At 42.3% G+C, this 13,401-nt stretch overlaps 1 long non-coding RNA gene across 2 annotated transcripts in view; it reads left to right on the plus strand.

Moving 5' to 3' along the window:
- The window catches only part of Gm29677, a 167,544-nt gene that overhangs the window by 31,452 nt on the left and 122,691 nt on the right, over positions 1–13,401 (plus strand). The gene's annotated exons all lie outside the window — the stretch shown is intronic.

A 13,401-nucleotide genomic window follows, 5' to 3' on the forward strand; every position in this document is an offset into this window, starting at 1 on the left:
TAGAATGGCACTTGATTTTTTTTTTTTCAAGGAAGGCATTCATAAGTTGGAATTCTGAGGAAATTATTCTGGAAGAAATTGTTTTAAAGTTACTAATAGACCTCTCAAGACATCTTGTGAACATTTGACTCATTAACCTCATTAAGAATATGGAAATAACCCTATTATTCATCTTTTATAAGGCAAACAATGGAGTAGAGGGATTGTGTGCTTCAGGGCACATTGTGGGGCTTGGACCAAGATAAAAAAGAAAAGCTAAATCTTCTAGTTTTGCCTTTCTTCTCTGTCTAAAATTGCCATGAAAACCATTATTAATAGTTGCATCATTCAAAGCAAAAAAATGTTCAGTTCTGGGCACTGCCATGTTCATTTCTGTTTGGCAAGGTCTTCAGGGAAGGAAGGGCTGCTTTTGGTATCAGCCACACATCAACTTGAAGTGTGGGCCCTGCAAATGCTTGGCATGAACTGTGCCCTGTGTCACATACCCAGGCCAAACCTGAATTTTAAATGTGGACTGGGTCAAGTTTTGATTGGATCTGGATCTTTAGGTGCTGAAGCCAGACAACTGGCTATTTTTAAAACTATCAACAAAAGGATGTTTTAATCTCTAATTAAAAGATGTTCATCTGTGAATAGTCTGGAAAGGATGTAAGGCTGAGTTTAATTTGTAAGATGAGTAAACACTTTCATACACTGACCTTCTCTGGACTCTTGTAGAATTATGCTCTGCACAGTGGTCCAAAGGAATCTTAGGCACAGTGCTCCCTAGGCATCTTATGCACAGAGGTTATAAGCATCTTCTGCATCCTTTCCCTCAGCAGAGCCACATAATAGTGACACTGTACAAAAGAGAGACCTTGTCTACAGACTGAGTCATGTGGCAGTGTAGGACAACGCAGTTCAACTTTCTTACTTGCACTATCTGAAGGACTTCTGTCCCTGATCTGTGGATACAATGAACTGGTTGGGAAAACAAGGAAGGCCTGGGGAGATATACATCCAACGGGATATCAGACAGTTGACCTTAGAGAAGGCCAGCTAGCTGTGAGCAGCCCTGTGGAGGGCTCTGACAGAGCTATTGGGTTGCTAAGCTTGCTTACGTGTTGACGGAAAAGCTAACTTTTATTATTTCACCTTGCCTTTTCTTTCTCCTTCGTTTCCTTCCAATCTTTTAAGAAAGGGAACAAATATATTTTTGGAAGAAACAGAGCAGAAAGAACATAAAACAGAGCCAGGAGCTGTGTGTCAGAGTAATAGTTTGGGGGCGGGGTAGGGATGGGCAGGCTCTGGGACTCCATTGATTCTGGTTGCTCTGAGTATGAGTAAAGGATCAGATTTGTGAAATTACTTAGATAACTGTGAAATCATGTACCGAGGCTCATGGTTCTTATAACGTGGTACCCAAGGTGCTGAAGGAGTGGTCATGCAAAGTGATGCCTTGGTTGTGAGCACAGAAGGGCAGGTTTACAGACTGAGATGCCAATGGGTAGGTTCTGTGACCACTGCCCTTAAAATTCATCGCCTTTCCCTCTCAAGATGTGAAGGAACAAGAGAAAGCAGGAAGCACACAGGGGTTCCTGAGTGCTGATTTTTTTTCCCCACCACCCTAATTCAAAGTTAATGTCTTTCCCATGGGAGAGGAAAATAAAGGAGAAGATGGAGAAAGGCTAGAGTAGAGACCAGAGGGACAAAGAAAGAGGAACAAGATGAGATGGAGCCATGCCATTTTAACAGTATAAAGAATCTGGGAATCAGAAGTTAACTAACAAATGTTTTTGCGGATATGTGCTGTTGAAGCAACAACAATTTATATAGTGTTTTCTATGTCTAACTACAACCATTTTCCTAAGGGTTTTGCATATGTGGACATTTCACTTCCACAGCATGGGGGCTGGCGGTGTGACTCAGTCATATTTGCCCAGCATTTACAAGTCTCGAAAATTTATCCCCAATACCACATTTTTAAATTTCCCGAGTTCGATCCCCAGTGTCAGATCTTTAAAACTTTCACGGCACGTATGAGGTGAACATTACTGACTATTTGAATGAGGCAGAATCCATGATGGGCGTTTCTGATTTCATTCTAAGGATGAGAGGAAACCACTGGGCTTTAGAAAGTGGGTGATTCAACCTACTTCAGTTTAAAAGATTTCCTTTGGTTTCTTGTGGAGGACACACTGTAGGGATAGGGAAGTCGAGGTACACAGCAACAGAGGTAGAATCCTTGTAGGGTACGCTGCAGGAGAGAATGGGGAACGGGAAAGTGAAGCCACACATAAGCTCTCACAATTCCGCTTAATCAAAAAAAAAAAAAAAAAGATTTATTTATTGTACACTGCAGCTGTCTCCAGACACACCAGAAGAGGGCATCAGATTCCATTACAGATGGATGTGAGCCACCGGGTGGTTGCTGGGAATTGTACTGAGGCCCTCTGGAAGAGCAGTCAGTGCTCTTAACCACTGAGCCATCTCTGCAGCCCTCACCTTTAGTTTTGAAATAGGGCTGGAGATAAGGCTTAATGGTGATGAGTGTGTCCACCTCTTCCAGAGTCAGAGGTTAGAGTTCTAGCATCAAAGACAGGCAGTTCACAATCTAGAATTCTAGTACCAGGGGATCTGGTTTCTTCTTATGGCCTCCACAGGAGTGTGTACACATACAGACACACAATTAAAAAATAAAAGCAAATGTTTAGAGTAAAAATTTCAAGTATTAAAATTCTCAATACATAAATTTCTTATGTATTTAGTTTTTTGAGAATTTCATTTTTTTAAATTTAATTTTATTTGTAATTCATTTTTTATACTCCATATTCCATTCTCAGCCCTGCCCCTTCCCTCCTCCCCTCCAACTGCTCACATCCCACACCTCCTCCCCATCACACCGTGTATCCATGTGGATGCCCCCACCCTCCACCCCATCTGGCCTCTAAACTCCCTGGGGCCTCCAGTCTCTTGAGGGTTAGGTGCATCATCTCTGAATGAACACAGTCCTGGAAGTCTCCTTGTCTTTCCCATACATACCCAATCCTTCCTGCTCCCTACAAACCTGTTTTATTCCTCTCTCTAAAAAACAAAGGTTCTGTTTCTTTTCTCTAAGAAAGGAAGAAAAGAAAGGAAGAAAGAAAGAAAGAAAGAAAGAAAGAAAGAAAGAAAGAAAGAAAGAAAGAAAGAAAGAAAGAAAAAGAAAGAACGGAAGAAAGAAAGAAGGAAAGAAGGAAGGAAGAAGGAAAGAAAGAAAAAATGAAAACTCTGTGTCTGGTTTTTGCTTTGAGAAATCCTTGAAAATATAAATCTGTGTCAGTGTTTCTCCAGTGTGCAATCCATCACTCTGTCCTTGAGGCAGAAAAGCCTTTACTAGATCTTCAGGACCAGATCAAAGCAAATGGAAGGCATACGATGTGACCTGTCTTGTGATGTCCTTCCTACTCACGGTCCCAGATAGAGGCATTAATCCATCAAGGAAAAGATGGCAAGCTCCTTTCAAATGGGCAGTTACTGCCTGATAACTTCATAGCCACCGGCATAGAAAAGCACAACCATGTTGTTGTTAGGGCTGTAGGAGGGCTATGTGCATAGCCACTACATCATTACAGCTTTTATTATTGACCACATCAGGTATCGTGTGAAATATCTGAATGCACAAGGCACTTCAAGACAAGAGACTCGATCCGGATTGTAAAAAACGGAAATAGACAGAATTTCTGGGGTCCCGGGGAGGGATGGCCACGGTAAATACCATGGCGTCTGACTTGTGTTGGCTAACTGCTCTTGAGCATGGGATCTGCCCTGGAGTGTGATGACATATCCAATGTCACGCTACGGAAGGAAACTTATTTTTCCTCTCCCAGCAATGATCAATCGTGAGACTCTGTGCTCACATCCCCCGCCCTCCCTGTGCTGTGTGGCTCGAGCTTCTCGAGGTTGTGTGCATGTGGTCATAGTCTCTATGAGTTCATATGTGTGTCTTGCTGCAAATGGAAAAAAATACTGTTTCCTTAAAGTAATTTACCACCTCTGGTTCTTATAATGTTGGCTATTTTTCTTTTCAGCTTTTAATGTTCTTTCTTTGATGTATGCTAAGTCTTTTGATTAGTATGTGCTGCAGGGACTTTCTTTTCTAGTCCTATTTATTTGATGTTTTGTAAGCTTCTTATACTCTTATAGGCATCTTATTTTTTAGGTTAGGAAAAATTTCTTCTATGATTTTGTTGAAATAATTTTTGGGCCTTTGAGCTGATTTTCCCCCCTCTTTCCTCTATCCTATTTTTCTTAGATTTTGTGTTTTTCATAGTACTCCAGAATTCTTGGATGTTTTATGTCTGGACTCTTTTAGATTTAATGTTTTCTTTGACCAGCATGGCTATTTCTTCTATCCTGTCTTCTATGTCTGAGAGTCTCTCTTCCATCTCTCATCTATTGATCAAGGTTGCCTTTTTAGTGCCGTTTGAGTTTCTAAATTTTTCATTGTCAGAATTTCCTCAGTTTAATTTATTCATCCTATTTCCTTTTTTCAAGTCTTGAACAGTTTTATTCATTTCCTTCCGCTTGTATTTTTCTGGATTTCTTTAATAGATTCATTAATTTTCTCTTTAAGGGTTCCTATCCTCTTTACACAGGTGGTGTTAAGGTCTTTTTCTTGTGCTTCGGGTAGGTTGGACTCTTGGAACCTGCTGTGGTAGGGTTGCTGGGCTCTAGTAGACACATTCTCTTGGTTGTTACTGATTGTATGTGAATGTTGTTGTTGCTGCTCTTCTGTTTTGAGTTTTAGTGTTGGCCTCTAGGCATCTGGGTTTGGGCTAATTGTAATTCTAGGTGCTGATGTCTGGTCTTGTCTTGGTTGAGTGAGTGGTTTTGTTCTTTGGTTTCTGTTTCCTCTGTTTCCCTGGCTTGCTCCACTGCTGTTTGCTGCAGCAATGCCTGTTAGTGTCAGAGGCTGGAATAATGGGATGAATTGGGGAGAAAGAAGATTTAGGAGATCTTTGTGATCCCTTGGGGGTTGATGAAATAGAGAGGAAATAGAGACTGTGGCAGGTGTTTTGCTACAGGGCTGGGGATGAGCCTGGGGGAGTTGGGACCAAGGGATAGGGGAAGATCTGCAATCAAACTATGCTCTTTTTCTGGAGGAGTGGCCTTTGCTTTAGCTGGGAGTTTCTGTTGAAGTTAGGGGCTTGGATAAAGCAACAAGCTGTGGGAGGGAGGTGAGGAAGGGAGGATCTGTGGGGTCTACAGGGGCTGGCAGGTAGGGAAGGCTGCAGCAGGTGTTCTGTTGCAGAGGTGCGGGGTGGGACTGGGGTACTGGGTCTGGAGAAACTGAGGGAAAGATGAAGCTCTGCAGTCAGCTGACCTCAGAGTTCTCCAGGTTTTTGTGCCCAGATTTCCTTAGATTTAACATTTTCTTTGACCAAGATACCGATTTCTTCTATCTTGTCTTTAATGCCTGAGATTCTCTCTTCCATCTCTTGTATTCTGTTGGTAAGGCTTGGCTCTGAGGTTCCTATTTGAATTCTTAATTTTTCATTTCCAGATTTCCCTCTGTCAAGGTTTTTGTTTTTGTTTTTTTTTTTTAATTGATCCTATTTTCACTTTCAGGCACTCAACTGTTTTATTCTTTGCCTTTCTCTATTTGCTTGTGTTTTCAACGCTTTTTTTAAGAAAGGGATTTATTGCTGGGTGTGGTGGCGCACACCCTTAATCCCAGCACTCCGGAGGCAGAGGCAGGTGGATTTCTGAGTTTGAGGCCAGCCTGGTTTACACAGTGAGTTCTAGGACAGCCAGGGCTACACAGAGAAACCCTGTCTTGAAAAACCAAAAAGAAAGAAAGAAAGAAAGAAAGAAAGAAAGAAAGAAAGAAAGAGAGAGAGAGAGAGAGAGAGAGAGGGAGGGAGGGAGGGAGGGAGGGAGGGAGGGAGGGAGGGAGAGAGAGAGAGAGGGAGGGAGGGAGGGGGGGAGGGAGGGAGGGAGAGAGAGAGAGAGAGAAAGAAAGAAAGGAAGAAAGAAAGAAAGAAAGAAAGAAAGAAAGAAAGAAAGAAAGAAAGAAAGAAAGAAAGAAAGGAAGGAAGGAAGGAAGGAAGGAAGGAAGGGATTTATTCCTCCCCTCTTTAAGGACCTCTAACATATCCATAATGCATATTTTAATGTCTTTGTCTTGTGCTTCAGCTACATGACATTTCTCAGAGCCCACTATGGTAAGATCGCTGGACTCCAGTGGAGACATACTGTCCCGGCTGTTATTGATTGTGTTTTTACATTGGTATCTAGGCATCTGGGTAAAATGTGATTCTGGGGGTTCTGATCCCTGGTCTTGTCTTTGTTGAGTGGGTGTTTCAGTCCTTGCTTTCTGTTGCCCTCTCTGGTTCTTAGGGGGACATCTGGTGGCTGCATTTTTGCCTAGTAGGGAATTCTTCTGGAACCCTGGCAGGTGGAATCAGAAGGGATTCTGAGTACAATGTGTTTCTGGGTATTAGGAGATGACACATAGGAATGGGGATGCTTTGGGGGGGTACTCATGGGATTCACAGGAGGGAGGGAAGGAGGGTGTTCCACCAGGATCTGCTTAACCCCTTGGTAATAGGGCAGAGGGAGAGGAAATGCCTCATCAGGGATTCTGCTACAGAGCTGGGGAATAAAGCTGGGGGGTTGGATTTGGAGGACAGGAGGGACAGAGAAGATGTAAAGCTTCTCTACCTATTCTGTTGGCCTGCTTGCTTCTCTGGCAGACCTGGGTGGCTAGATCCCATAACAGAATGAGTGGGGAGGAATTCTGGAGGGGTAGATAGAGACCAAGAGGAGAAGCAGGTCGTCTGCTAGAGAGTTGAGGATGAGACAGGGGGTTTAGATTTAGTGAAGAGGAGAGAAGAGCTGCAGCTGCATTTCCTGCTTTCCTGAGCCTGCAGAGTGGCCTGTAGGCTTCCAGGGTATGTCTGTTGGAGGTTCAGGCTAGAATAATCGAAGTCTGGGGGTGTGGGGTGGGGGAAGGGCAAATTTGGAAGGGAAGGTCTTTGACATCCACTGGGGGTAGGGACAGGGAGGTAGGGAAGCCCCAGCAAGTAGTCAGCTACAGAGATGGGAATGAGACTGGGGGATTAGATTTGGAGGAGAGGAAGGAATGTAGGCAGCCTACCAACTTTCCTCACTTTCCTCACTGAGGTGGCCTGAGGCTTCCTAGGGAATATCTGCTGGGGTTGGGGGTTGCGATGTTGTGGTGAGGTTTTCAAGTATATGTTACAAAGTATGAATTAGTATAAAGTCTTGTGCTATATAGTCTTCCCAGAGTTCACTCATGAATAACTGAAAGCTCTTGTATCTAGTCTTTTGCAACAAACCTCCTACCGTCTTCAGCCTCTGAATTAGATTTTAAAGATATTCTATAGAAAAAGAATTGAACAAGCCATAGAGAACTCTCATTTTTCAGGTACAGAGTCCCGATACTTAGTAGATGGCAGTATTCCTGTCCAAAGGATTTCATTGGTAAATTGGTGCATTAGACTAGTCTGCAGAGAGAAGGCCCTGCAAGCCAGTGACGGTGCAGGAGTAGCTATGAGATGTGTTGTTGAGAAGATACGGAAGGATGAATCTGAGCACTGTGGAAAAGTAATGAGACACTTCTGTAGGTTGCTGTGTTAAAGCATCTCTCTCTCTCTCTCTCTCTCTCTCTCTCTCTCTCTCTCTCTCTCTGTGTGTGTGTGTGTGTGTGTGTGTGTGTGTACGCTCTTGTGTTTTCCTCTTGGTAGAAGTTGAAGGCTTGCCTGCTCCATTGTCTATCTTCTCACAGGATTACAGGCAATGATCTGTTAGTCTGATCTACAAACATTTGCGCTACACCATTTAATTAGATCCATGTGTTGAGTCAGACCATCCAGATTGAAAATTAGCGTCTGCTTACAAAACCAGAAGACATGTAACTGTTAACTGTTAGATTTATTTTGATCTTACTTCCAGAACTAGAGAAAATACAAAAATAAACTTGTGGACATCCATGCTTACAGAAATAGCCCAGCAGTAATGACTGACACACAGTGGGGAACCAACCGGGGACCCTTGATCTACTCCTCCCTTCCTTTCATCTGTACTGTTGATAAACATTTTCATGTTCCTTTAGATTCTTTGATCCTTTATTTAATTCTCATTTAATGTGTATAAACTGTATCTTAACACTGTTCCAGGTTCTGGGAACTGAGGTTTGAAGAACACTATCCACAATCTCCAACCTAGAAAAGTTCAGAATGAAGTTGAGGAGGAGGGCCGTCTAGGACTAAATGTTCAGCACAGTTGATAAGTGCCTTGCTAGTTTTTGTCAAGTTGACACTAGAGTCACTTGGGAAGAAGGATTCTCAGTTGAGGAGATGCTTCCTTTATTGTGACCTATGGCACGTCTCTGAGGCATTGTCATGATTGAAGTTTGGTGTGGGTAGGTCTGTGGATGATGTCAACGCTGGGCAGGTAGTTGTGGGTTGTTTAAGAAAGCAGACTGAGCAAGCCACAGGGAGGGAGCAAGTCAGAAAGCAGCATTGCTCCCCAGTCTCTGCTTTTCATTTCTGATTACAGATTCCTATCTTGAGTTCCTACTCTGGCTTCCACCAATGATAGACTGTAATCTGTAAGCCGACATAAGCCCAGAACCTCCAGAAGTTGCTTTGGGTCAGTGTTTAATCAAAGCAACATGGAAGCCAACTAAGATGCTGCTACATCTGAAGTATATTTACTTGGGGGAACTTAGAGGTCAAAGTACCTATTTTTCCACCTGGTTTGTGTAAGGATATCTTCCTATATTGCTTAAGTTTTGTTATGAAGGGTATGGTATTCTGTTTAAGAGATAAAATTGACAAAAGAAGGTAATCCATGAAAAGAAGGAAAGAAAAGATGAAAGTACATCTTTTCTTTGGGGAGTGAACAGAGAGGATGAAGGGAGTAGGGTATGCTATCATGGAGACTGACCAAACATTCTATGGAGGCAGAGTATGTGGGTGTGAATCACAGATATGAAGGGGGGTAATTGTGCCATCTCGATCCACTTACTCAACCTTACCACCCCCTTGTTTTGTCTTCTCTTTTCTCTAAAATCATACTACACTGCCTGCCTGTTGCAGAGACACTATGTTCATCAACTCCAGACTCCTTTTCTAAACACTCCATTTTCATGTTATGCATAAAAACACTGTATTTGATCATAGCAATCCTTCATTACACCTCCAACTCCTCCTAGACTGCCCCATCCCATCCCCTCCAAATGTCATGTTCTTTTTTTGTTCCTCTCATATCCCACTGAGTAGAATCAATGCTTTTGATTTTTCTTGTATAATCAGGTTAAATACTATTGATGTAATAGGTTCTGGCCAGCATATTGTATACTGTGCCAAGTGTCACTTCTGAGATGAACTTGTTAAGTGTGACTCCTCTCTCCATTCTTTTTTTTTTCTTGTACAGGGCCCTGATAACTGTATGTTTTATATGATAAGCGACAAAAGCCCCTGGAAGCCTGGGTTCCTGAGTGACAAGTTGGAACAGCACCCTCTTGGATCCATATTGTATTTATGAGGAGCTCAACGTGGAGTATTGAGATGCTGATATTTTGTTAATGTGCTGCTATAACCTGGCTTCCAATTCCAAATTAATTCACAACCACTTAGTGTTACAATAAGGATCCTTTGGCTTGACAGTGTGTGGTAGAACCTTATAACACCTGGTATATAGTGAGTGCTGTATGAGAGTTTGGGAAACTAAATACAACAATACAGGGTAGGCAATGGTCATAGTAGTAACTCAACCAGCATGGTTTAGATCAGAAAGAGACTTAACACTACTTAAGGAAATTCAGGTGGTTTTTTTTTTTTAATTGTGTGTATGAGTGTTTTTCCTATAGGTATGTAAGTGCATTACATGTGTGCCTGGTACCCATAAAGACCAGAAGAGAACATGGAATGCCCTGGAACTAGAGTCATTCATAAGAGTAGCCAGTTCTCTTAACCATTGAGTCACCCACCTCTCCAGCACAGAAACTCAGTTTTTAAAATTGAAATGTAAAAGCCTTTACTTTTTATTCTACTTTATTATCTATGATATTAAAATAATCAGAATATATTAAAATATAATTAATATCCAACAAAATGTACAAATAAATGGTAATGATACAGTTTGTAAATTTGAGCATCCATAGGCAGCTATACTGTTACAATCCTGATCAAAATATCGGACGTTGGGGACTTTTGGTATAGCATTGGAAATGTAAATGAGCTAAATACCTAATTAAAAAAAATATCAGACGTTGATATATTCTAAATAGAATAACCATCTTTAAAGTTTTTTCTTTTCTGTTTTAAAATATTTCTTTAAGAATGTCATACACTGTAATTTGATTATATTCACCCTTCTTCCCCAACTCCTCTTAGATATAACACAACTTTCCCAATCACGGAAGTTTGTGTCATTTTTAAAAATATTTTTATTAGGTATTTTCCTCATTTACATTTCCAATGCTATCCCAAAAGTCCCCCATACCCTCCCCCCCCCCACTCCCCTACCCCCCCACTCCCACTTTTTGGCCCTGGCATTCCCCTGTACTGGGGCATATAAAGTTTGCAAGTCCAATGGGCCTCTCTTTCCAGTGATGGCCGACTAGGCCATCTTTTGATACATATGCAGCTAGAGTCAAGAGCTCTGGGGTACTGGTTAGTTCATAATGTTGTTCCACCTATAGGGTTGCAGATCCCTTTAGCTCCTTGGGTACTTTCTCTAGCTCCTCCATTGGGGGCCCTGTGATCCATCCAATAGCTGAATGTGAGCATCCACTTCTGTGTTTGTGTCATTTTTAACTCATCAGGTCCAGTTTGTGCTGCCCTGACACTCTTGGATGCATGGTTTTACACTCTAGCATGAGTGATTGACATACCAGAGGCTACACCCTCATGCCAGCTCTCTGCCTGCAGGTCTAGGCTGAGAGGAGAGAATATGGTCTAGCCAATAACCACTCTGAGCTGGGAATCTGTCAAAGCAGGGACTGGTTTTATTGTATTAGTCTTTTGTTTATAGGGCTGAGGAAGGGGGTGGGGATTTTGGCGAGGGGAGATGACGTAGTGGGCGGGGACAAGTGATGAGATGATGTATGGGGTGGTGTGAGATGACGAGGGCTGTGGGGGTGATCTCACGGGGCCTATAAGAAATGGACACATCAGCGGTAGCTAGGCAGAGGCAGGCATAAGCAGGTTGTGCTGAGTCACTTCAGTACGGAAGTGAACGAGACAGTTCTCTAAACTCCAGCAAAGGCTCAGGCTTCCTCACTAGGCCTCAGGATCTGGCCAAATGAGGCCCAACACCCTCAGTCATGGGAAGACCCACCCTTCCTCTCCCCAAGGACATCAGTTCCTTAGCTACTAGCTTCTTAGCTGTAAGTGGGACTTCACGCCAACCCTCTATGTTCAGTGCTGGGATTTTGTCTGGTTTGAGCTTGTGCAGGTCTTGTGAATCCTGCCACCAATGCTGTGGATTCATATGGACCACTGCCATACTGTTTCTGGGAAACACCATCTCCTTGGAGTCCATTATCTGGTTCTTACAGTTTCTCTGCCCCCTTTCCTGCAATGATCTCCAAGCCTTGGGAGGACAGGTTGTGATAGAGATGACCCATTTTTAGAGATAAGTGTTCCTCTGCTTCTTATCCTCTGCACCTTAACCAGTTGCGGATCTTTGTGTTCATTGCTAAGTCCTGCAAAAAACAACTTCTCTGATGAAAATCAAGAGCTTGACTAATTTATGGGTAGAATGGGAAGTCATTCAAAATCCATTTAATACAATGTTCATTGCGGTTGGTTCTCTCCTAGAATCTGGAACTTGCCTTGTTCCTGATATTAATGCCGGGTATGAATTCCATTCTGAACAGTGGACCTTAAATCTAATCAGTTGGTTATTCCCAGGACACTTGGGTTACCATTGCACCAGGGGATATGTCCTACCAAACTAGTCATTATTGTGTTCACAGGTTTCACAGCTAGTCACACTGATCATATTTTCCCCCTCAGTAGCACGCAAATCCCCTTATAAGTGCACAATTCATGTGACTGGCATATCCAGAGGCCAGAAAAGTATAGCAGATCCATGCCTCATTTATAATTAAATTGTTATCTTGTTATTTAGTTTCTTTAGCTCTTTGTATATTATAGATACTAACCCTCTGAACAGTGGACCTTAAATCTAATCAGTTGGTTATTCCCAGGACACTTGGGTTACCATTGCACCAGGGGACATATCCTACCAAACTAGTCATTATTGTGTTCACAGGTTTCACAGCTAGTCACACTGATCATATTTTCCCCCCTCAGTAGCACGCATAGCCCCTTATAAGGGGCACTGTGATAGTCAATAGGGATGAAGCTTCATGCAGGTACCGGCTTGATGTCTCCATGTTCTGTGAAGTATGTAATTTCTTCAGCTATAGGGTCTTACTGTCAAGTTCTGTAAGGTACTCAAGAGCATTGGCAACGGTCTGTAATGTCTCTGGGTGTATGGGAGCTTACTGGCCAACAATTTTTCTGAACAGGACCCCAATAGTGCAGGCACTATGACAAGCAATTTGTGAGTGGGCTACACAAAGTTTGAAAGCTTCTGTATAGTAAAGGACACCAAAGTTTGAGTAAGGAGACAGTCTGACGACTGGAAAAATATTTACTAGATATACATCTGGTAGAGGGTTAGTATCTATAATATACAAAGAGCTAAAGAAACTAAATAACAAGAAAACAATTTAATTAAAAATGAGGCATGGATCTGCTATACTCTTCTGGCCTCTGGATATGCCAGTCACATGAATTGTGCACTGATATACATGCAGACAAAACACACAAACAAATGCAGTAATAACATTTAAAAAAACAACACCTACCCCCCAAAAAACCAAAAAAAAAAAAAAAACAAAAAACAGGGCCATGGAACTAAACAGAGGGTTCTAAAAGGAGGAAATACAAATGGCTGAGAAATACACACACACACACACACACACACACACACACACACACACATATTTAAATTGTTCAGTTTTAAAAGTCCTTTGCCATCAAGGAAGTGCAAATTAACCTACTTTGAAATTTAATTTTACCTTAACAGGGATGGGTAAGATAAACATATGATAGAAAATGCTGGCAGGACTGTGGGGGAGGGGAATGTGTATTCACTGCTGGTGGGAGTGCAAACTAGTACAGCCTCTATGAATATCAACGTGGAGGTTCCTCAGAAAGCTGGAATAGGCCTAACACATGACTTAGCTATTGTTCCCTTAGGCACACACCCAAAGGACTCTATCCTACTGTAGAGATAACTGCGAAGCCATGTCCATTGCTGCTCTATCACAATGCCAGATACGCATCAACTGGTGAATGGATAATGAAACTCTTGTACATTTACACAAAGGGATAT

This window comes from Mus musculus, chromosome 18 (assembly GCF_000001635.26).
Source record: "Mus musculus strain C57BL/6J chromosome 18, GRCm38.p6 C57BL/6J".
Lineage (NCBI taxonomy): Eukaryota > Metazoa > Chordata > Mammalia > Rodentia > Muridae > Mus > Mus musculus.